Below are 24,234 nucleotides of genomic sequence, written 5' to 3'. Positions count from 1 at the left end.
CTATTTTTCAAACGCTGATATAAATTTTCTCAGATTAGGCAGCGAAAGCAGGATATGCAATTCGCTTTGATTTTTCTCTTTACTATCTTCAACTTTGTTCCTGAGTTTCTTTTTATAAACAAACAGGTTAACATAAGCAGGTAACTGATTGTTTAACTTATCACATTATGATCTTTCAAGGGAAATGTTTCAGCACATTCAAGTTCTGGCTTTCCTCAGCATTTCTCAACTCCTGCATGAAAATATGATATTCCATAAAAGGAAGGACACCATGTATGAATTAAGTAAGAAGGGTTCATGAGAGAACTGGAATCTAATTACATAAACACACTTCCCTACAGGTGGATTTAAGTTCAGAAATCTCTGAAATCTCGTCTTTAAAGGCTAGCAGTGCTTTTTTAATTATGCTAAAAGTCCCTTGTCTGCTTGATCTCTCATGAACAATTTTAATCAAGCAAGCCTAATACACTCCGTCTCACAGACAACTTACCAGAGCTCTCAACTATGAGCTAATGGGAAGACAAGGAACCACAAGGATTTTTATTAAAAGGAAAAAATGACCAGCCTAGAGATTTGGCCAGCAATAAAGCAAGATTAAATCATGCTTTTCCCCTACTTAGCCTACTTAACTTCAAGAACTACAGACCTGTAATTAATTTGCTCTTGAGATTTACTCTGTAAACATAAACATACCATTTAAAATATATTACATTCTTACAGCTCACAGTGGTTTTCCTTATTCTCCTTTCCCATTCACAAATAGACTAATAATACCAACAACCAGTTTTCCGGACTCAAGAATAACCCCTAAAATATATCTTCCCCTCAAGAGGAGAGTCACAAATTAGTCTCTTTAGTCTATAAGAATCCTGATAAGATCAAAATGAATGTGAAATGATAATTAAATGGACCAACAATAACCCCATCTCCACCTTTCAGTCAATCACCAAGTCCACTTGCTCCATCAGCTATCTCCAGTCCTCAGTCCATTCCAAGGCCCTCTGAATACAGCAGGCTATCCCAGTCTTCATTTTTCAACTGCTCTAAACTACCTCAACCCAACAGCCACTATTTTAAACTCCTTTCTCTTAATCATTTCAACCCATAGACTCCAAAATCATCCCGGGGTTGTCCTGGTCCTAAGTGTCTGTGTGTATGCTAAACTGAATTGGGTTTTTCTCTCTACCTTGATCTCCAAACTGCTTTGGAATTCAAAATTCAAAATTTTAAACCCTGATCAGGGTTTACCTGATTAGTTGCTGTGAGGTTGGTAGCATATTCTCAAGCCCCTCTGTGCCTCATTTCTTTCATCTGTAATACTGTAGGTAATAATACACTGCCTTAAAGAGCTGATGAAAGAATAAAATGACATAATAAATGAAACAGCTGATGTAAGAATTAAATGGCATACTACATCAAGCAAATGTGCACATTTAATGCATTTATGTTTTCCTCCAGTGAGTCCCAGATCAGCATTTCCAGGCTCTTCAAGCATAATCTTAAGCACTTCTGTCAGAACCTTTTTGTTTTAATTTCCTAATGTCTAAACTCAGCTCCATCCCTCTTGAGGTTTGCCAGCTATTTTCATGCTAGGGCTCTCTGGGCATCTCTGTCTCACTCCATTTTTCTGGGCACTGAGTCACGTTTGCTTATTCATTAGAGGGTGCTTCATTTAACTTTCAGTTCTTACCTGCCTGGTTCTTTTCCTCATTAATGCTGTACTTTTTACTAACTGCAATCACGCCTCATCAGTTTAATTCAATACTTTTCTATTTACATTGATTCAAAAGACTACTCTTCACAGTTAAACTAAAAAACAGCAAATTATAATATAACAGTTTAGGATAGTAATGACTGTAGCCCAGGAAAAAGCATCTGGTTAATTCTTACAAAATTGCTGCTGCTTCTTTTTTTTTAAACAAACATACACTATACACATTCACCTATCAGATCCTGGGATACTTCTGACCTGGTTGCTAGATGAGGTGTAAAAATTCAACTTGTTTACTGAAATGGTAGATGCTGAAGAGCAAAAGGGAATACTTGCCTTACAAGGCAGGGCAAAAAATAAAATTGAGAAATAAACTTTTAAGAAATGTTCATCAGTACTACTAAGACTGCAAATACATATATGCAAATCCCTTAATGCCCCCACCGAAAGGGTTGTCTGATCTATCAACAAATATCTCAGATTAAGAGAAATCTCAATTCTAGCATTAGAAAGGCCAGATCTTTAATAGGGAATATTCCTATAAATCAGTAAGGACACACTGTTTAGATACTGTAACCATGCTCAGTGGTCATTTTTCCTTCTCCTTTCTACTTTTTTTTTTTTTTTTTGGCTTTTTGTTAATAGTTTCTCATTCATTCTTACACAAATTTAAAATGCTTAGTGACACATTATTCTTTAGATAAATATTAATTATATGTCTTTCATAGACTCCATGCTTGGTAATTTTCCTAATGGAGCATAAAGTCTTCTCAAATCCTAGCATTAATCCCAACCTGTTTCAAATTACCAGGTTTTGAAGTTTTTGCCTCAGGTTCTGGTCAAGGACAAATTAAGTCAAATAAAGTGCCATCAAGGACAGGTTTTCTTTTATTTTTTTAAGTAACAGAAAAGAATAATAAAATAATATTTCTTAGAATTTTACCTTAAAAACTCTTGTGATCATCCTATTCAATTCACTCAGGCAAGTTTTATATTCTAACAATATTAACAAATATATTACTGCAATGACCTAATTCAGCACTTCAAGGGACAAGGGCTATAACTTTCTTTTCAACTCAACATTTAGTTTTAAAAGAGCTGCTATCTGTCATCAAAATCACAGTTTCTAATACCATTTTCCAGTAAAAGAAACCAGGGCCCCTCAGAGAAGTGACTGATTCTAGGAGTAAAGCAGAAAATGTAAAGGTAAGTCTGATGCATCCTGAGGAGAAAGGAAAGCCTCAAAAAAGAAAAAAAATGAAACAAAACACAATGATGAGGGTATGCCAAAGAAACATAGGAGTTAACACAGAACAGTTAAAAAGCTGCCAATGACCAAAGCTAGAATAATTTGAGCAATAAAACAATACTGGATTTTAACCTAAAGTATAAAATAAATATCACTGAATCCATACTTTACATAAATAAATGATTGGCTAAATAAACAGATAGGGAGAAGAAACATATATCTTGTTCAGAAGTATTTTAAATAATTCACAAAGCTACTTCCCACTCAAAGAGGTGCAACATAACTCCTAACTCCTTAAGTGTGGGCTCCATAGAGTAACCGCCTTTCAAATAGTATAGTGTGGAAAGAGGGGGTTAAAGAGCGACTTTAGAGTGGGAAAATCTGTTAATAAGAGGAAAATATGTGCAGGATACATGAGAATTCTATGTGCTACCTTCATAAGCTTTCTGTAAATCTAAATCTATTGTAATATTAAAAATGTATTTTAAAAGTTAAAAAAGAAAGATCTTCCACTGCCTTTCGCTGTCTAAAGTTTGCTATCTAGCTTACCTGCAGAAACTCTAGTCAATTTTAGACCACTTCAATTGTACAATTCTTCACAGCACTCTCACATCCAGAGGTAACTTGCACTGCAGTAGAATGGAAAGGTGAGAGTCACAGACCTGCATTTGAGTTTGGCTCTATATGGAACTATGCACTTGACAGAAATAACCAATCTCCTCATCTATAAAACGGAGCAAGCCTACCTGGAGGACTTTCCTATGGGATGGAGGCTAACGGGATGGCCTGTCTACATTCTCATCAATGAATCTCATTGGCATCTATCCCTAGTTTGGCCCATTTGGGTGTTAACCAGTTTCCAGACCTGGGTGTTTCCAGTTTGTTTCTTTGATGCTCAAATGTCATTCTTAATTAAAAAAAAAAAAAAATCCATGTTAATTCTATCTGTTGAAGAATAACCAGAAATCAGATAGAACAGTTGACTCTAGTGGACACAGGCGTGGGAGGCAAACATAATTCAACTGTATACACTCTTGGGCTACCTGAATTATTTTTTACTACGTGTACACATTAGCTGAAAACTGTATAAATCTTCATTATGTTGAATTGGTTCATAGTGCGTTTCAGGCCTTCTACTTTTCTGTCTATTCATTCTATTAATCTTTGAGAATTTGATATTGCAATTCCAACTAAAAATCTTAATTTATTCACTTTAAAAAATTGTAATATATATAGTAGAACTACATGTAACTTTGTTCTGTATTTTTTAAGTCTCCTGCAAATGTGTTATCATACTTTCCTAATTTCAAAAAGAAAGAAAGAAACAGTTATTACAGAAGCAATAAGAAATTCATTACTACTCAGGGATTACTATAATTTTCTTACTTCTACCTTCATACCTGCTGTCTGTTATCTCCTTTTAATGCAGTATCATAGCAAAAAGCAAGAAGCACAGCTCCAGAGAAATCTAAAATTATTTCAAACAACTTCTTTTGTACCAAATCAGCTGTCTCAACTGGCATAGCAGTCTTGGAATCAAAAGTGACTTGAATCTAGATTTGCCTGTATACTAGTTATTTAACCACACTAAACCCCAGCGTCCTCATCTGTAAAATTGGAGTAACAATACCCACATTTCATAAGTTTGTTGGAAAGATTAAATACAAGTACATGTAAAATCCTTAGCCATGCTTGGTCCATCTATTACAGCCATTATAAGTATAAATGGAAGCCTGTGGGAAGATTTGATTTCTCACTCAAACTTGTTTTACTACTTGGCTATGCATCCAGAAGCAACTTCCAAGTTTTAATACCTTTAAAATGCAACTGGTTTTCAGCAATTATTACTTCTAGCTTCCTAAAGAAAAAGCATTAAAGAACTAGAATGAACAGTATTTCCTTCTCTGCACAGAAAAGTCTCCAATCTTAAGAAACATGAAAGACTCACACACTATAAGTAACATACTTAAAGTTGAATAATTCTTTTGAACCATAAAAGCAACAAAATAATCAATGACAATAACAGAAAATTTGATTAAATGTGCAAATGCTATGGTTGAAGCTGTCTTTGGGATTCTACCAGAGAACTGCTAAGTTTAAAATTTTAGGTTATATTTGTATTCTGGCCCTTTGTTTTAGTTTACTTGCAAAGGGGTATGTCACACATAGACAAAGTTTTCTGAGACTAGTGGTAACGTATATAAATAATTTTAATAAAAATCAAGTTAGAGCAACACACATAAACATTTTATATGATCAATGAATATTTGTTGAATGAATTTTGAATGTATAAATATGTAAATAAATAATACATAACCAATGCATCTTCTTTCCTATGAGAAATACCATTCTCATCCTTTCTCAAAAAAGGAATTAAACAATATATTTTACACTGATACCTATTTTACCACAGGTTTTAAATTAAAGCACTTCAAAAACTATAGGTAATATTTCCACTTACAGGACCTTTTGTGTTTGTGGGGATTCACACACATCTACATACAAATACAAGGGACACTTTAGTAGAAGTGTGTATCTCTACACACTTGCATGCAACTTAAGATATGAAAGTAGACCTTACCAAAAGATACTATTTGAGGAATTTTTTTATACTTCCTGATTTTTGTTTTAGAGTTTTGCTACGAGACTCCTTAAAACCCCTTCTTGCTTTTGAGATTACACATAAGAAAAACTCATGTATCTCTGTATCTCTGACTCAAAACCACTTGAAGCAACTTGACTGTTAACTAGAAAGTCAAAAGACATTGAGTAACTATAAATTTTTACACTGTGCCTGTCAGTGAATTTTCAGTGGAAATCTGAAAGTACAATGATAAAAATCTTAAAGAATCATCTATTTCAAACGGTTAGGTTAGGAAACATTTAAGAACATTCATTCCGTTCCTCCACCAGCCAATACAATAATGACCACTGTTGACTGATTTTTTTCTCAATTCTTCCATGTTATGTAACACTTCACAGTTTGTAAGTCACTGACACGGATGTTAAAACATATATGGTAATCCTGACAAAACCTGTGAGCAAATGTTGTGCAGTTCATTCAGTCAGGGATACAGGGAATGTGATTTGCACAAGGGCACCAAGCTAGTAATTGGCAGAAGTAGGATTCACACCCAAGTCCTCTGGCTGCACACACACTGCTCTCCCCACTCTCCCCACAGCTCAGGTCCCCTTTCACTGACCGCCGCCTTTAGTGCAGCATGATGCCCCCCATCCACCCCGTGCAGTCCTTCCCCAGGTGGTTTACCACAACCTTTCTGACCTCACACCAGTCTGTAGCCATAGACATCTTCCCAAATTTAAATCACTCTTTAAGGTAAGACCAGCAAATGCTTTTCAGTGTTTCCAGACACAGAATAAACTTTTTGGTAAGGTCTTCAAGGTCTGAATGGCCTGACCACTATTTCCTTTTCAGGTTTGAAACATAATTTCTGTGCACCAGACAGGCTTTCCATCCTTTATAATCAGCACGCTCACTCACATTAGGTCCCTCTCTGCTCCCCTTTCCACCAAGCTAACATATAGTATCAGAGAAGGCAATGGCACCCCACTCCAGTACTTTTGCCTGGAAAATCCCATGGACGGAGGAGCCTGGTAGGCTGCAGTCCATGGGGTCACTAAGAGTAGGACACGACTGAGCGACTTCACTTTCATTTTCACTTTCATGCATTGGAGAAGGAAATGGCAACCCATTCCAGTATTCTTGCCTGGAGAATCCCAGGGACAGGGGAGCCTGGTGGGCTGCTGTCTATGGGGTTGCACAGAGTCGGACACGACTGAAGCAACTTAGCAGCAGCAGCAGCAGCAACATGTAGTATACTCTCTTACCTCATGTCACTTTCTCAAGCAAGCCTTCCCTTACTAATCAAATCAAATGCTCCTATTATACACTCCCAGGATGCCAGGTACCTTTACTTCCTGTAGTTAGCATAGCTGCAATTACATGTACTCATATAATTATTTGCTTAATGTCTGACTTTTCCACCAGACTGTCAGTGCCACAAAGGGTAAAGATGAAGTTATTTTCCCATTTTTAGTCAAATTATATTCCCAATGCCCAGCACAATTTCCAGCCCTAGAATAGGAACTCAATACTTCCTTTTAAAAGTTGAACAAATATGGAATTAGGATAATTCCTCTTTCAGTCTTTATATATTTGAAAACAACTATTATTCTGATGATCCCTCATTCTGCACATACATGCACAAAAGTTTTACTAAGGAAACCACTCTGATTCTTTAAAATAATCTTTTTATGACAAAATTCTCAGACACTTCTTAAAACCTGGAAGCTATAAAGGAACACAATGGTATTTTCTAACCAGTCCAGGGATTCTGCAACTTTTATGTTCCAAACACTGCACTTCCATTAAAACAATCTATACCTGAGACACAGCGGTGACAGTTGTATCACATTTCCAGGTCTTCTTCAGATGAACTGCTCTTAAAACACATCTGATTCTTACCAGTGTGATAATTTGACAAACCTATATGCAGAATTCTACATTAATCACTATTGTAGGCCATTTTAATTTCAGCCAATCATTTCAAACAACTAAGCCTTTTTTCAATCCTGATTCCCTTATCCAAACTATTGGCTTTAGCTCCAGCTTTATGTGATATGCAAATATGATGGGCCTGTTTCATCCAAGCTAGAGATAAAATTGATTAACAGGATAGAGTGAAAGAAAGAGCCAAGTCACATCTCTAGAAATACCTCTCTCCAAGCTGACAGCAATCCATTCATCACCTTTTTTCAAACATCGATCAATCTACCTGGCCTCTCAAAACAGCACCTAATTTGACCATCTATTTCATAAACATATTGTAAGATACTCTGTCCAAGGCCTTTCCAAATCAACTTACTCCACCTACACAGGAAAAAGAATTACATGAGTTTAATATGATATATTCCAACTAAACATATGTGGTTTCCAGAGGACTGTTTCTTTTCTAGTTAAGTCTTCACAAATCATTTATTTAATGATCTATTAAAAAATTGTCCCAAAGACAGGCATGAAACCCACTAATCTCAGAGTTTCAGAATTCTATTTTTACCCTTTTTAAAAAAATAAACAAATTTTAAAAAGCAGTATTTGCAGGATCTTAAGTCTTTGGGGACCTCTACTACTGACCATAAATTGCTCAAAAACCACTCATTTCTCCAAGTCATTTAATTTCAGGACATTTACTAGTTGAGAGCATTGAGTACCTTCTTATCACTGCTTCACCTTCTGGAAATTTTAACTCTCTTGCTACCATCATTAGTCTCCTTTACTGAATCTGAATATCTTTTTTTTTTTTTTTTTTAGAGAGACGTTGAGACCAACCTAGAAGATCCATAGCTCTGCCTTAAATTCCAATATCTGGTATTATCACACAATCTGACCCAAGCAATATTTTATCCTTTTTCTTTTTTTCCTTCACGATCTGAACACATGTTGTGGTCCTTAGCCCCTTTATGAGTTTCAAAACAGTTTGGGATTCAGCCTCTTGTATGTTCTTCTCTTTTATACCACTTCTGCATTTCTGTTTCAACCCCATCTTATGTATGAGGATCACTTATGCTTACATTGCCAGTACTTCACTATAGACATTCTATGCATTCAATCAAGATTTTATTTTTTTTTTATTTTTTTTTCAATCAAGATTTTATTGCTTGCCAAATATATGTAATTCACCCAACTAGAGCAAAGGATACAAAGAGACGTAAGAGCTTATCCCTGCCCTCAAGGAATCCAGAGGGAAAAAAACAAGACATTGGGGAAGAAATACAGGCCCAAACATGCCAAGATAAAAGTGCTATGTGAGCACGCTACAAAGTGACTAGCTCAAGGATGAAACAGTTGCTGAAGTCTTCATCAAGGAAATGATAAATGAATTGAGTCCTGAGGTGAAGAAATAGTCAGTAAAAGACTAAAAGTATGTCCAAAGGTAGGGTGATACAAAGAGTGCCTTGTTTTCAATCAAGAGTGGTTAACGTCAAGTAGCTGGGCTTTAAGTTGCTTGGAGTGCAAGAGACTGCATGAAAATATAAAGCCAGTTATTATAAGGCCTTGTGATTTAGGTGTCCAATGCACAGAACAAATACAAAGAAGCAAATTCTCTCTACAGAATACAGGTAGGTAGGTTTAGTTGCTAAGTCTTGTCCAACTCTTGTGACTCCATGGACTGTAGTCTACCAGTCTCCTCTGTCCATGGGATTTCCGAGGCAAGAATACTGGAGTGGGTTGCCATTTCCTTCTCCTGGGGATCTTACCAATGCAGGGATTGAACTCAAGTCTCCTGCACTGCAGGCAGACTTTACCAACTGAGCCACCATGGAAACCCCACAAAACACTCTGCAGCAGTTAAAACAAATCAAGGTGTATACCCAGTAACATGGAATGGTCTTTAGTATTAGTGCTGAGGGCAAACTAAATAATGTCTGTAACATAATATCAGCAATGCAAAATTAAAATACATGTACATCGATGCAAAGAATTGACTCATTGGAAAAGATCCTGATGCTGGGAGAGATTGAAAGCAGGAGGAGAAGGAGATGATTGAGGATAAGATGGTTGGATGGCATCATTGAATCAAAGGATATAAGTTTGTGCAAGCTCTAGGAGTTGGTGATAGACAGGGAAGCCTTGAGTGCTGCAGTCCATGGGGTCACAGAGTCGGACACGACTGAGTAACTGAACTGAATTGACATTGAGTGTTTATATGCACACAAAATAAAGCTATAAGTTTATACAAATAAAAGGATTCAGATCAAAAATATGATATGATCAAATACGATTCCCTACAAAGAGGGAGGGGCTTCCCTGGTGGCTCAGAAAGTAGAGAATTCACCTGCAATCTGGGAGGACCTGGGTTTGATCCCTGGGTGGGGAAGATCCTCTGAAGGACATAGCAACCCACTGCAGTTATTCTTGCCTAGAGAATCCCCATGGACAGAGGAGCCTGGTGGGCTGCAGTATATCCATGAGATCGCAGAGCTGGAAATAACTGAGCGACTAAGCACAGCAGAGAGAGGCAATGTAATGAGAAGTTTGGAGATGAAAAGAAAGGAATTTTTTAAAAGTGTATATGGGAATACCAGACCACCTGACCTGCCTCTTGAGAAACCTATATGCAGGTCAGGAAGCAATAGTTAGAACTGGAAATGGAATAGACTGGTTCCAAATAGGAAAAGGAGTACATCAAGGCTGGATATTGTCACCCTGCTTATTTAACTTATATGCAGAGTACATCATGAGAAATGCTGGGCTGGAAGAAGCACAAGCTGGAATCAAGATTGCAGGATTCACTTTCTTTATGGCAGAAAGTGAAGAGGAACTAAAAAGCCTCTTGATGAAAGTGAAAGAGGAGAGTGAAAAAGTTGGCTTAAAGCTCAACATTCAGAAAACGAAGATCATGGCATCCGGTCCCATCACTTCATGGGAAATAGATGGGGAAACAGTGGAAAGAGTGTCAGACTTTATTTTTTTGGGCTCCAAAATCACTGCAGATGGTGACTGCAGCCATGAAATTAAAAGACGCTTACTCCTTGGAAGAAAAGTTATGACCAACCTAGATAGCACATTGAAAAGCAGAGACATTACTTTGCAAGCAAAGGTCCATCTAGTCAAGGCTATGGTTTTTCCTGTGCTCATGTATGGATGTGAGAGTTGGACTGTGAAGAAGGCTGAGCGCCGAAGAACTGATGCTTTTGAACTGTAGTGTTGGAGAAGACTCTTGAGAGTCCCTTGGACTGCAAGGAGATCCAACCAGTCCATTCTAAAGGAAATCAGTCCTGGGTGTTCTTTGGAAGGAATGATGCTGAAGCTGAAACTCCAGTACTTTGGCCCCCTCATGCGAAGAGCTGACTCATTGGAAAAGACTCTGATGCTGGGAGGGATTTGGGGCATGAGGAAAAGGGGACGACAGAGGATGAGATGGCTGGATGGCATCACCGACTCAATGGACGTGAGTTTGAGTGAACTCCAGGAGTTGGTGATGGACAGGGAGGTCTGGTGTGCTGCAATTCATGGGGTCGCAAAGAGTCGGACACAACTGAGCAACTGAACTGAACTGAACTGATGACAGCCAAAGACATAAAGAAAAAATAAACAACTTAGAGTTCCTACAAATGACAGAAATTTTAAAGTCTGGAAATGGCAAAATACAATATATTTTTAGGAAGAAAGTTTGGCCCACTGTGAAGTGCAAACCTCTGTAGATATAGTTTATTCTAGAATTGAAGAGCATGGGTTCATCATCCCTTTTCTGCACATGCTGAGTAGATCTTTATCATTCTGTTAAAAAGGCTAGGAAAACTGGCAGACTAAACTGCCAATAAGTAAAGACGGATGTAAAACTTTTGTTAAAAGATGAAATGGAAGACTAGGTTGGACAGAGAGTTAATAGCTGCAAATAAAAGCAGTATCTTACAGTCAAAATTTTACCCTCTTCTGGAAACTTTACTGAAAACATTCCTGCACTGTGTAGATAATGAACTATGTAAATAGTAAGGGTTTTAGCAAGATAAGGGTCTATTTCATTTTCTTATAAGTATGCCAAAGGGAGAGCAATGAGACATTAAAACAAAGTCTTGATGAGTGTGTCTTGGGAACTCAGAATAGGTGTCTCTGCAATAAACTCACACAGGCCCTACCATTTGCATTACCAAGAGCTACTCCATCTGTACAAACAGACTTTCTATAGAACCATAACTGAACACTACAGGCAACAAGCCAACATTCTAAAACTTCATCAAGCTCTAGTGCCAGGTGACAACTGTTTGCTTGACATGATTTATGCAACACATTTCGTCTAGTTATCTTAGAATCAAAGGAATTTTATCAAAGCGTTCTCATTCAGATAAATAGGAATGATTTCTCTTCCAATCACATCTGTGAAAAGTGGAAAACACACCTGGGAAGTTCCAGGATGAGATCCTACTGATTAAATTTTCAGAACAAAGAACTTAAAAACAGAAAGTTGGCAGCCTATTTAGCATTCCTCTATTGTGAATCTGCCTGCAATGCAGGAGACCCTGGGTCGATTCCTGGGTTGGGAAGATCTGCTGGAGAAGGGATAGGCTACCCACTCAAGTATTCTTGGGCTTCGTTGTGGCTCAACTGGTAATAGAATCTGCCAGCAATGCGAGAGACCTGGGTTCGATCCCTGGTTTGGGAAGACACCCTGGAAAAGGGAAAGGCTACCCACTCCAGTGTTCTGGCCTAGAGAATTCCACAAACTGTATAGTCCATGGGGTCGCAAAGAGTCAGACACAACTGAGCAACTTTCACTCTCACTATTGTGAAGACACTTTTTTTCATTTGAATGCAGAAATATAACTAAAAAGCAACCAGAATCAAAATAATTTTTAATTAAAAATGATACATATAAATAATACATAACATGGTTAACAATACTGTACATATAACCACGGGGCCTTCCCTGTTGGCTCAGCGGTAAAGAATGCACCTGCAATAGAGGAGACAAAAGAGATGTGGGTTCAATTCCTGGGCTGGGAAGATCCTCTGGAGGAGGGCATGGCAACCCACGCCAGTATTCTTGCCTGGAGAATCCCACAGACAGAGGAGCCTGGTAGGCTGCAGTCCATGGGATCACAAAGAGTCGGACACGACTAAGCGACTGAACACACACATATATAACCGTACATTTCTACAGACATGCTCATGAGGGTCAAATGTTTGTTTTTCTGTTTGGTCTGTGCTTCATTAATCTGAAAGACATTCTTTCCCCTCTGAATCTTCTCATGAAGTATCATTCCAGCCCCTACTTACTTATCCATCATCTCATCTTACTATCTTTTCACCCATTCAGAGTTAGGTAACTTCAATAAAAAGTGGAAGTTAAAGGAGGATATCTTAAATAATGACCAAAACTATTTTATTTATAAGGGGCATTTTTATTTTACCCTTATTATTACTTATCACCCTGCTTATTTAACTTATATGCAGAGTACATCATGCGAAACGCTGGACTGGAAGAAACACAAGCTGGAATCAAGATTGCCAGGAGAAATATCAATAACCTCAGATATGCAGATGACACCACCCTTATGGCAGAAAGTGAAGAGGAACTAAAAAGCCTCTTGATGAAAGTGAAAGTGGAGAGTGAAAAAGCTGGCTTAAAGCTCAACATTCAGAAAATGAATATCATGGCATCTGGTCCCTTCACTTCATGGGAAATAGATGGGGAAACAGTGGAAAGAGTGTCAGACTTTATTTTTTTGGGCTCCAAAATCACTGCAGATCGTGACTGCAGCCATGAAATTAAAAGACACTTACTCCTTGGAAGGAAAGTTATGACCAACCTAGATAGCATTTTCAAAAGCAGAGACATTACTTTGCAAACAAAGGTCCGTCTGGTCAAGGCTGTGGTTTTTCCTGTGGTCATGTATGGATGTGAGAGTTGGACTGTGAAGAAGGCTGAACGCCTAAGAATTGATGCTTTTGAACTGTAGTGTTGCAGAAGACTCTTGAGAGTCCCTTGGACTGCAAGGAGATCCAACCAGTCCATTCTGAAAGAAATCAGCCCTGGGATTTCTTTGGAGGGAATGATGCTGAAGCTGAAACTCCAGTACTTTGGCCATCTCATGTGAAGAGTTGACTCATTGGAAAAGACTCTGATGCTGGGAGGGATTGGGGACAGGAGGAGAAGGGGACGACAGAGGATGAGATGGCTGGATGGCATCACTGACTCGATGAACGTGAGTCTGAGTGAACTCCGGAAGTTGGTGATGGACAGGGAGGCCTGGCGTGCTGCGATTCATGGGGTTGCAAAGAGTCGGACACGACTGAGTGATTGAACTGAACTAAATACATATTATCTATGGAAAATGAGATAGGGATATTAGTTCCTTCCCTCTATATAAAATGTGTTTCTTGTATAATCATGAAAAACTATTTCAAATTACTATAGTGACTTCCCTGATAGCTCAGTAGGTAAAGAATCCACCTGCAAATCAGGAGACCCCGGTTCGATTCCTGGGTTGGGAAGATCCGCTGGAGAAGAGATAGGCTACCCACTCCAGTATTCTTGGGCTTCCTTTGTGGTTCAGCTGGTAAAGAATCTGCCTGCAAAGCAGGAGACCTGGGTTCAATCCCTGAGTTGGGAAGATCTGCTGGAGAAGGGATAGGCTACCCACTCCAGTATTCTGGCCTAGAGAATTCCATGGAGTCTATAGTCCTGGACTTGGAAGGAGTCGGACATGACCGAGCAACTTTCACTTCCACAGTGACATGATGAGGGAAAATTTTACTATAAGAAATTCTCAACTTCAAAAGATGGTTAATATCAAAACTGCAATGAAGTATATCACCTCACACCAGTCACACTGGCCATCATAAAAAAAATCTACAAATTATAAATGCTACAGAGGATATGGAGAAAAGGGAACTTTCTTGCACTGTTGGTGGGAATGTAAATTGATAGAACCACCATGGAGAACAGTATGGAAAATCTTTAAAAAAAAAAGGGGGGGCGGGGATAAAACTATCATACAAGACAGCAATCCCACTACTGAGCACATATTCTGAGAAAATAATAATTGAAAAAGGCACATGTACCCCAATGTTCATTGCAGCACTATTTACAATCACCAGGACATGGAAGTAACCTGAATGCCCATTGACAGATGAATGGATAAAGAAGTTGAGGTACATATACACAATGGCATATTACTCAGCTATAAAAAGGAATGAATTTGAGTCATTTGAAATGAGGTAGATAAACCTAGAGCCTGTTATACAGAGCGAAGTAAGTCAAAGAGAAAAAGAAATATCGTATGTTAATGCATATATATGAACTCTAGAAAAATGGCACCGATGAACCTACGTGCAGGGCAGAAACAGTGATGCAAACATAGAAGATGGTCTTGTGGATACAGTGGGGGAAGGAGAGGGTGGGACAAATCAAGAGAATAGCAGTGACATATACATATCACTATGTGTAACAGAGCTAGTGAGAAGCTGCTATATAACACAAGGAGCTCAGTCCTGCACTCTGTGATGATACAGACAGGTGGGATGAGGTGGTGGGTGGGAGGGACACAAAACGGAGGGGATAAATATATACTTATGGCTGATTCATGCTGTTGTATGGCAGAAACCAATGCAACATTGTAAAGCAATTATCCTACAATTAAAAAAAATAGATGCTTATATATATCAAAGGACCTCAGTCTAGGATCTTCCTCTTGGCCCTCTCTCATTTTCCTGGCTAAAAATCCAACTTTAGATACAAATCCACAATCATTAGCTTTGTCAAAGGTTCTGTGAGAAATTGAAGAGTGACTGACAAAGACTGACAAAGTCTAAAAGCTACATACATATACTTAGAAAAGACAATCTGTTCTGGACTCAAATTCTGTATTATACCAAGATGCCTATTTTTCGTATAATGAGACACATTAATATAGCACCTCAACAATTCATGCTAAATAAATACAAATATTCTTGCACCTCAATCTACCCATGTATGAAGTGAAATAACCTAACATTAACAATGTCACATAATAGTTTTAACAGTATGGTAAGGAAAAAGTCCTTGCTCAATACAACAATTATTGGCCTGATATTTACCAAGCTCTCCTCTTACACAATCATAAGTAAGTCAACATTTAAAAAACAATATAACATTTAATGTCCAATTTTACTTTTTTTTTAAATTTTATTTTATTTTTAAACTTTACATAATTGTATTAGTTTTGCAAAATATCAAAATGAATCCGCCACAGGTATACATGTGTTCCTCATCCTGAACCCTCCTCCTTCCTCCCTCCCGAAACTAATAAACTTGTTTATTCACATCACTTAGTCACCTCATTCTTTGTACACCTTAACTGAGCTGGGATTTCACAGAATCTCAGAGCTGGTATGTTACCTCTCACCTTCTCAGGCTCAAGAATAGTACTAGGGGCTAAAACAAGTCCTCAAACAATATGTTAAATCACTAATTACACTAAGACATGATAATAGTTAAGTTATACACTACAAAAGTCCACTAACAAAAAAGCTCCAAAACACTGTTATTTTTCTTTCCATTCCAAGTACTCATACCTCTATTTCTATAATGAGGAAGAATTATACTCAGATGACCACTTAAACAATCAGTTTCCTAATAAGCAACATATTTTACTGTATGTACAATAGAGAATTACATATGCCTACCAATGCCTCTTTATATTCTCTCTTTGACGTATTTAATGTTCCCACAGAATGATATTTACTTGTAAAATGACAAATTATTGTAATCTACAAAATACATTTTTTCCCAGTGAGTTATGACACCCTTGAGATTTACTATTTCTTTCCTATTTTCTTTCACTAATATTCATTTAAAATGTACAGTGTAGTAGTAGTACCACAGCTGCCTTTAATGCAGTAATTTGTAACTTGCCTTTTTATGTCATTCTATACAGTAAATAAATGTAAATGCAACTCATGGGGTGAATACTTCCTAAAATATAATCATGCAAAATATCAACAATATGTTTAACGATTTAGTTACAGGTTTTGATTCTTATATTTTATGTCATTATGTCAGTGGTATTTAATGCAAAGTAAGCATTTAGCAATTTACACAGGAGAAAAATTTCAAGTTCATGACTGCTATAATGAGAAAAAATGCAAAAAGATCTATTTAAGCATCTTGTGAAATTCTTTTTCATATAATTTAAACTTTTCAGGTAGTTTTGAAATTTCACTATTCTAATAAATGTTATATGATATTTATAAAGATAAGAATACACTAGATGATTTACAGGGTATAGGGTCTCTCCTCATGGAGTTTACAGTCTAAGCTACATAGCAAAACATAAGTAACAAACGTTTTTAAACCTTGTAGCAATGTTAAATTTTTAAAACTCTTGAAAGTACATCAGAGAATAACAATTTTAATTGCATGAAAACATAAATTGAGTTTTATGTTTCTTTATTAAACAGTATAGTTCACAAGTTTTTTTCATTTAATCCAATTTCCCAATCCTTCAAAACAATCTTAACAGATACTGTGTTAGTAAAACAGCATTTTTTATTCATCCTAAAGCCCACAGAATACGCTTTGGAGGAAGGTAGAATGATTTTAACATCACTGTGTAAAAAGCCATCCAATAAGGTTTAGTCAAATCGACAACTAAGCACTTGAAATTCATCTACCAGTCCTCCCATCAAAAAGATAAAATTTAAGAACTATTGCCCTTTCAGGGAATTGGTTCTGGCTAGGAAGAAGTACAATGAAAATAGTATTATGCTAGGTCAAATTTTTTTCAAAAATTCACTGCAATTACAATTATCACTGACAAATCTTAAGAAGTTGAAGTATAAAGTACGAATTAACAAGAATGTACAAAAGATTGTACAAAATGTTTCAGTGAACAGCAAATGCAAATATTAACATCTTTATGAAACACAATATCAGGTATTTACAGTTTATTGAAAACAAATTCTCATCCAAATTTACATTTGCTTTGCATGTCAAATTTTGCTAATATCTGCATGAACATACCTGTATAAGCTATTTTATTGTTTTATTTTGGTTTTAGAAATAACCATTTGGAGAACATCTGAAAAGAATAACATGTCCTATGTCATATATTAAAATATTTATTTCTGTGATAATAAATAAGTTGTTAGAGTAACATAAGTGAACTTTTGTGTTTCCCAATTCATAAATCAATTGGTGCTTATTCTATTTCTGAAAATAAAAGAGGGGGGAACATTCACTAACTCATTTTATGAGGCCAACATGATTCTAATTTTTTTAAAATGACAAAAATATTATAAGAAAATTTAATCAATACCAATATTTCTCAAGAAAACAGACACAAGTATCTCTGTAACAAAATCCTAAGAAATCAAACCAGTAACACATAAAAAGTGTAATAAATCATGATAAAAATGGGACTTATCCTAGAATTTAAAAGCTGCTTAATATTAGAATATCAATCAGTGTAATTTACCTGATTAACAGACTAAAATACAAAAAGACAAATACACCGACACATATATCATGAATTGATTTTCAATAAAGGTGTCAAAGTAATTCAATGAAGGAATTAAAGTGCTTTCAACAAATGATGCTGAAAAAATTGGATACTCATATGGAAAGACATGAAACTTACATTACCCCATATATAAAAATCAACTTAAAATGTATCATCAACCTAAAGAGATGATAAACTTCAAGAAGAAAACAGACAAATTAAATGACATTAGGTTAGACAAAATTTTTAATACTATATAGAAAGCCCAAAGAAAGAAATTGATAAATTAACTTCATCAAAGTAATACTTCTGTTCTTTGAAAAGACACACTTAAGAAAATGAATAGGCAAGCACATCAATGTGAGGGGAAAAACCAGCAAAACATATTTTTGATAAAGGGTTTGTATTCAGAATATGTAAATATCTAAAAATAACTCAATAAGGAGGAAAAAAACATGATTTTGGGGACATGTGTAAATCTATGGTTGATTCATGTTTATTTTTGGTAGAAACCAATGCAATACTGTAAAGAAATTATCCTCCAATTAAAAATAAATAATTTTTTTTAAGTAAATGTAAATGGTAAATGGATACTTTACAAATGGGGATATGTAAATGACCAATAAGTGTATGTGAAAATGTTCAACATCATTAGTCACTCTCTGCAATACAAATTGAAACTGCAATAAACTACTACTACTACATACTCAATGTAACTAGAGCTAAAATTAAAAACACTGTCAATACTTCTATTAGCAAGGATGCAGAGCAACTGGAACTCATACATTACCAGAAGAGATGCAAAAATGGTCCACTTGGAAAACAGTTTGGCAGTCACTTATAACATTAAAATATTCCCTCATTATAAGACTCAGCAATCTTTCTCCTACTCATTTACCCAAGTGAAACAAAAACATATGCTTATATGAATACTTGTACCAAACGTATATAATAGCTTTATTTATGATAGTCAAATCCAGAAATACTCCAAAGATCTATCAACTATTAAACAAAACAAAAATTGTGGCACAGCCATACAATGAATAGGAACATACTACATGATTCACGTACAGATACAATCTAAAAAAAAAACAGGTACAAAAACTGTACACTATGATTCCATTCTAGAAAAGGCAAGACAACAATGACACTGAGCAGAGATGTGGCTGCCAGAAGCCCAAGAATGAGGTAAAGGATTGATTTTAAAGGCTCATAAACAAGCTTGCTGAGGTGATAGAAATGTTCTTGTTGGGTGATAGTGGGTGAATTATATGTAAAATATGGCTCAATAAAACCAATTAAAATCACTCAAAAATATGCTGAAGACATACATTAGTAAGAATGTCTGGTAACTTACCTATTCAAGAAATAACTGCAATTTGTTTGATTTGAATATGTAAAACTCCAAATGCTAAAACACCCCAAACGGTTATCAATGGAAAAGTCAGTCACTCTAGCATCCCTATGATTTCTATGCCTTTTATCACTTCATTTATATTTGCAAAGAAACTATACTAGTATATGAGGACCGGCTTATTAATTAAGACATTTATTCTAAAGGACACTTTAATAAAATAGAAAACTAATAACATGTAACTTATTTTTTCCCAGAGTCTTTCCCTTATAAATCACAGTATCAGTGGTCTGAAAGTGTCTTAGTATCTCACTTCTAACATCCTGCCAATCCTTGTCTTAAACTTTATCTCCTGGCATGTGCATTATAAATCAATACTTACTAACGCATCAATCTGAGTATATTACAAGTCACATTAAAATATTCCTAAAGAGTAACTACAAAGAAAAACGTAATATTCCTATATTGCCAGAGCTTATACTACACCTGAAAAGAGAAGGCATACATACAGGACACTTTTATTAACAATACAATATATATACCAAAAAATATATATATAAAAGGACTGGAAGACTGTTAGGGTAAGAAAGAAAGCAAAAGTGGACTTTTATTTGAGATATAAGGGACTTTTTCATTCTTGAACATGGATATGAAAAAAATGAACACGAAAATGACATAGATGTGACTATGTGAACAACAATTTCAACAGAGAAAGACTTACTTAAATTGGAAGATTAGAAAAAAGTACAAGGTAAGTTGGAAAAATAGGGTTTATTTATCCAAGCAACATTTATTGAGTACCTATTATATGTCAGGCACAGTACAGAAATGGAGCATTTTGGGAAGAAATTCTAGTCTTAGGAATTTGGTCTTTTTACTCTGTAGCCAATGAAAGTAAGAGAGTTCTTCAGAGCTCATGGCAATTTCACATATATTATCTCAAACAATCTTCACAAAAAATGATTTTGTAGAATGAAGAAACAGAGACTGGGAAGGTATATGTTTATGCTTAAAGTACTACAACAACAAAGGAGAGAAAAAAACCCAGATCTTTCTACACCTACCTGAGTGCTCCTCTGTTGCTCCATTCTCCATACTATTATGCTCTTTTTCCTCAAAAAAACAATAAATCATTAAAAAAAAAAAAAAAACAGCATGATGTGATAAAAGTAGTATTTTAGTCAAATACATATGGTGGTGATGTATGAGTTGAATTAGAATGCACAGAACCTGGTAGCAAAGAGATCTAGTACTCTAATAATCCAGGAATAAGTGGAAGCCATAGGAATGAAAGTCAGTCAGTATCTGTAAGACTACACAAAGATTCAACTAGGTATCTTATTTGAAATGCCAAGAGACTAAAAAATAAGCAGAAGACTAGTAGAGCCACTTACAAAACTGAAATGTCATAACAGATCTGTTTTGTTGAGGAAATCATCTACTGTGGTCAAATAATTTCCCAAACACAAAGATAAACACATTATACAAGTCTCTACAACTAAAGCCAGAATAATGCAGGGTTTACTGCACTTGGATCCTTTATGTACAGATATTTGTAATTTATATTCTAAACAGTCCAAAACCTCCAAAAATCCCCACAGGTATCTACAGTCACAAAGCCCAGTAAGAGTTATATGCCCACTTTCTGGAAACTTTTAAAATAGTTGATACACCTAAAACTAAGGAACAAATAAGTATCTGTTTAACTATCACTGAGTCAAGGCTTTCTTCCAGGAGATCAGAGTTATTTACCAGTAATAAGTAAATTCCTATTCAAAAGCATGCAACTTAGAAAGTATTTTAAAATTTATTAAAAAATCAAATCTATCTTACCTCTTAGTTGGAAATTATTTCTCAGAGCAGGGCTATATGTGTAATCTTTCCCAAGATTCTAAAAAAATCCCATTCTTTATATTAGTTTAGAGACAACAGCATCGGACTGGTAGCTCTTTAACAGCTATAACTTGAGATCCAACAGATAAGCTAGTTCTTAAAAGGGGATAACTGGCGTGCTGAGTCCCTGGGTTGCAAAGAATTGGACATGACTTAGAGACTGAACAACAACAGAGAGCTGGGGCCAAATAAAATCCTATGCAACCCAGAGTGGAAAGAACAGAGGTCAATACTGCACTTTTGCAATGGCCAGTAGAGGCTGCCAATGTACAAAGACCTATAGGGCTCCCCTCCACCTCACAAACATACAAGTGTTGCCACCAAAACAAAACGCATGTCCCATGGCATAGTATGAAGCCCAGCATTCTGGGCTCCTCAAAGAATATTATTCAACGGCAATCACCAAGTATCTTTTCAACCATAGCTTCTGGGCATGTGTTAAACAAACAAAGGAACTGCAGGGTATTTGGAGTACTTTTGAAAGATGATCACACTTAGCCACTCTCTGGTCAAAAGAAATCACGACGTGTTACACAATTATCTTTCCAGAAGTGATCCTTCAGATTTTAGAAACATGTGAAAATGAGTATTTTCACTGAAAAAACAGTTTGCTTTATGGTCTTAAAATTCTCGTTTGAATAGATGTATTATTTGACTTCTTCAAATAAAGGGAACAGGTTAGAGCTGAAGGAATTTTCAGTTACTGAATACAGAGTCATAATTTGATCTATAATTTGTAAGTATCAATCTTAAATTACCAATCCTAACATGCTTAAAAGGAACTTCCTCACATTCAGCAGTCAGGGGAGATTCTGTCCGTCTGTGCCCCTCACCCAGAGCCAAGAACACAGATACTCAAATATACCAAGTGGCAATCAATTTTTAAAATTCATTTCATGAATCTGCTCAAAAATTTGAAGAATTATGTATCTGGCCCTTTTGAGTTCCACAACACTGCTATTTCTTGTAGAGAGGAACTCTGCTGTCAATCACAGCTCCCTTTTGCCACGCAAATATGTGCTGCAGCTTTCACTTGTCACTCCTATTATATGTAATGTAGGCAGCTTAGCACTAAATCAATTTAAGGAACTGCAGAAGTTAAATACATACATTATTATGATGATGACAGAAAAGGCAATGAATGTCTTGCAGCTCCATTTGCTTTCTTTGTTAAGAAAGAAAAAGCTAATTATCTGCAGCTGTCAACCATGAAGACCTAGACCTATTTAAGTCAACATTAGCCTTGGACAACTGAAAACATTTCTCATATTTTTGCCCAATTGTTTTCTTTTTCTGAAAAAACATATCTCATTATGAAATATTAAACATTCTGAAGGACAATGTAAAAACAAGTTGCAAAATGTAAGAATAAACATTTGTATCCCTTTTCAAAACCAATTCATTTTAATACTCAAAAAACTGACTGCCCATTCTCTAATTAGTGTAGTCAAAATTTCAAAAGATACCAACCCTCTCCACATAAATTCATATTAAAAAAAATTCAACTGAAACCCCACAGACTAGTGGTTGCAATGAAATTATGTTAAGATGATCAAAGGAGAAATTTTAGCCATTTATTCAATGAAGGGAAAGAAAAACTCATTCCAAAGTTAAAATCCTGATAAATAACAGAAAATTCACACTGAATTACCACCTTCTATGTAGTATCACGTAGTCTTTTATCTATCAAACTTACGTTTTTCAATCTAGTCCCATTAAAATCTAAAACTGAATAGCTAATTAATTTGTATATTTCTTATCCAGAAAATATCAAACAAGAATGAAAAGAATACTCTTAATAAGTTAAAAAAAAAACTATATAACCTATGGAATAGTATACAAAGGCCATTATTCTTGATTATGAACATAAACATTCTCCGCATTTGCTCTTACTGAGTTTTCAGTGATAAAACATTATTCTTTTATTTCTTGTGAAGAGCTCTTCTCGCAAGAATACACTTAACAGTATTTTAAAATTCCATATTAAAACACTATGCATTTAGCTTTCTAGAGAATTAAACCTATGTACCCCCTAATATAAGCAAAATCAACATAGATAAATTGAAATTCAATCACATAAGGAAAAAACCTAACAAATAGCCTAAAAAAATTAGTTTTACAAATAACAGCTTCACGTTTAAGTCCCTAAACCAGCCTTAAAGAGAAGTCTTTTCTAACTACATCTAACCCAGCACTCCTCCCTTCCATCTAAAGGAATCACTATTCTATTTTCAGGAGATAAGGGAGAAAAGGTCAAGAATCTTTAATGGCATAAAAAGCAAAGTCATCTCAGATCCAAAGACTCACATGTGGAAATGGCTAAGCTACAGACACAGACATGGCCTGTGCGATAGGTAAAGAAATAGTACAATTAAGGACCAAACAAACATGAAGTAAAATTTCTACTGTCCCTTAACTAGCAATTGACAGGATCAAAATTCCATTGTAACTCTGCCAACAAAGCCCAGGTTCTTTTCATAACACAATACTATCCCCGAGCAGAATTCTTCTCTAACTCTACATCTTAAAAAATCTGTACCTATCAAGATTGAGCAATGGTTGCCATCCTCTACAATTGATGATGCTGGTCAGAGTGTTATCCAAATGCACAAAGCAGAAATGAAAAAATATGATTGGGAAACAATCCTTTGTCTTAAAATGAGGAGGATAAGATAGGTGACCCTCCAGGGTCCTTTTAGCACTAACATTCTAATATAGTTTTGATTATTTATCTTGCTAAGACATTTAGGAACAGATAAGAAGCCTCTGGCTATTTCTTTCTTACTTTCTGACATCTATTCAAGGTAACATTATAATTCCCAGCTGATTATTTTATAAAAACCTAAAAATAGCATCTACAACTAATACAATTCTCACAACTCTGTTAGAGGGATTATCATCATATACAGGTGAGAGAAACTAGGTTCAAGATTGTGGTAACTCGGCACAAATCACCAAACTACTAAATAACAGAGTAATTCCAAAGGCAGGTCTGCCCTACTCACAACTCAGGACACTTCCCGT

The 24,234-nt window shown here is 35.9% G+C and overlaps 1 protein-coding gene across 7 annotated transcripts in view; it reads right to left on the bottom strand.

Moving 5' to 3' along the window:
* The window catches only part of RFX3 (regulatory factor X3), a 337,765-nt gene that overhangs the window by 248,539 nt on the left and 64,992 nt on the right, over positions 1-24,234 (bottom strand). For 3 of the 7 annotated variants that reach the window (XM_070794588.1, XM_070794591.1, XM_070794587.1), the window contains one exon: positions 1,249-24,234. This exon is cut by the window's right edge and continues 20,154 nt beyond it. The exons of the other annotated variants lie outside the window; for them this stretch is intronic. The gene's annotated coding sequence lies outside the window, so the exon portion shown is untranslated. The remainder of the gene's footprint in view (positions 1-1,248) is intronic. 7 annotated transcript variants of the gene reach the window in all.

The sequence above is a fragment of the Bos indicus genome, chromosome 8 (genome assembly GCF_029378745.1).
Source record: "Bos indicus isolate NIAB-ARS_2022 breed Sahiwal x Tharparkar chromosome 8, NIAB-ARS_B.indTharparkar_mat_pri_1.0, whole genome shotgun sequence".
In the NCBI taxonomy this organism is placed as follows: domain Eukaryota; kingdom Metazoa; phylum Chordata; class Mammalia; order Artiodactyla; family Bovidae; genus Bos; species Bos indicus.
Note: the sequence above shows the minus strand (reverse complement) of the source record. Positions and strands in the feature narration are given on the sequence as shown.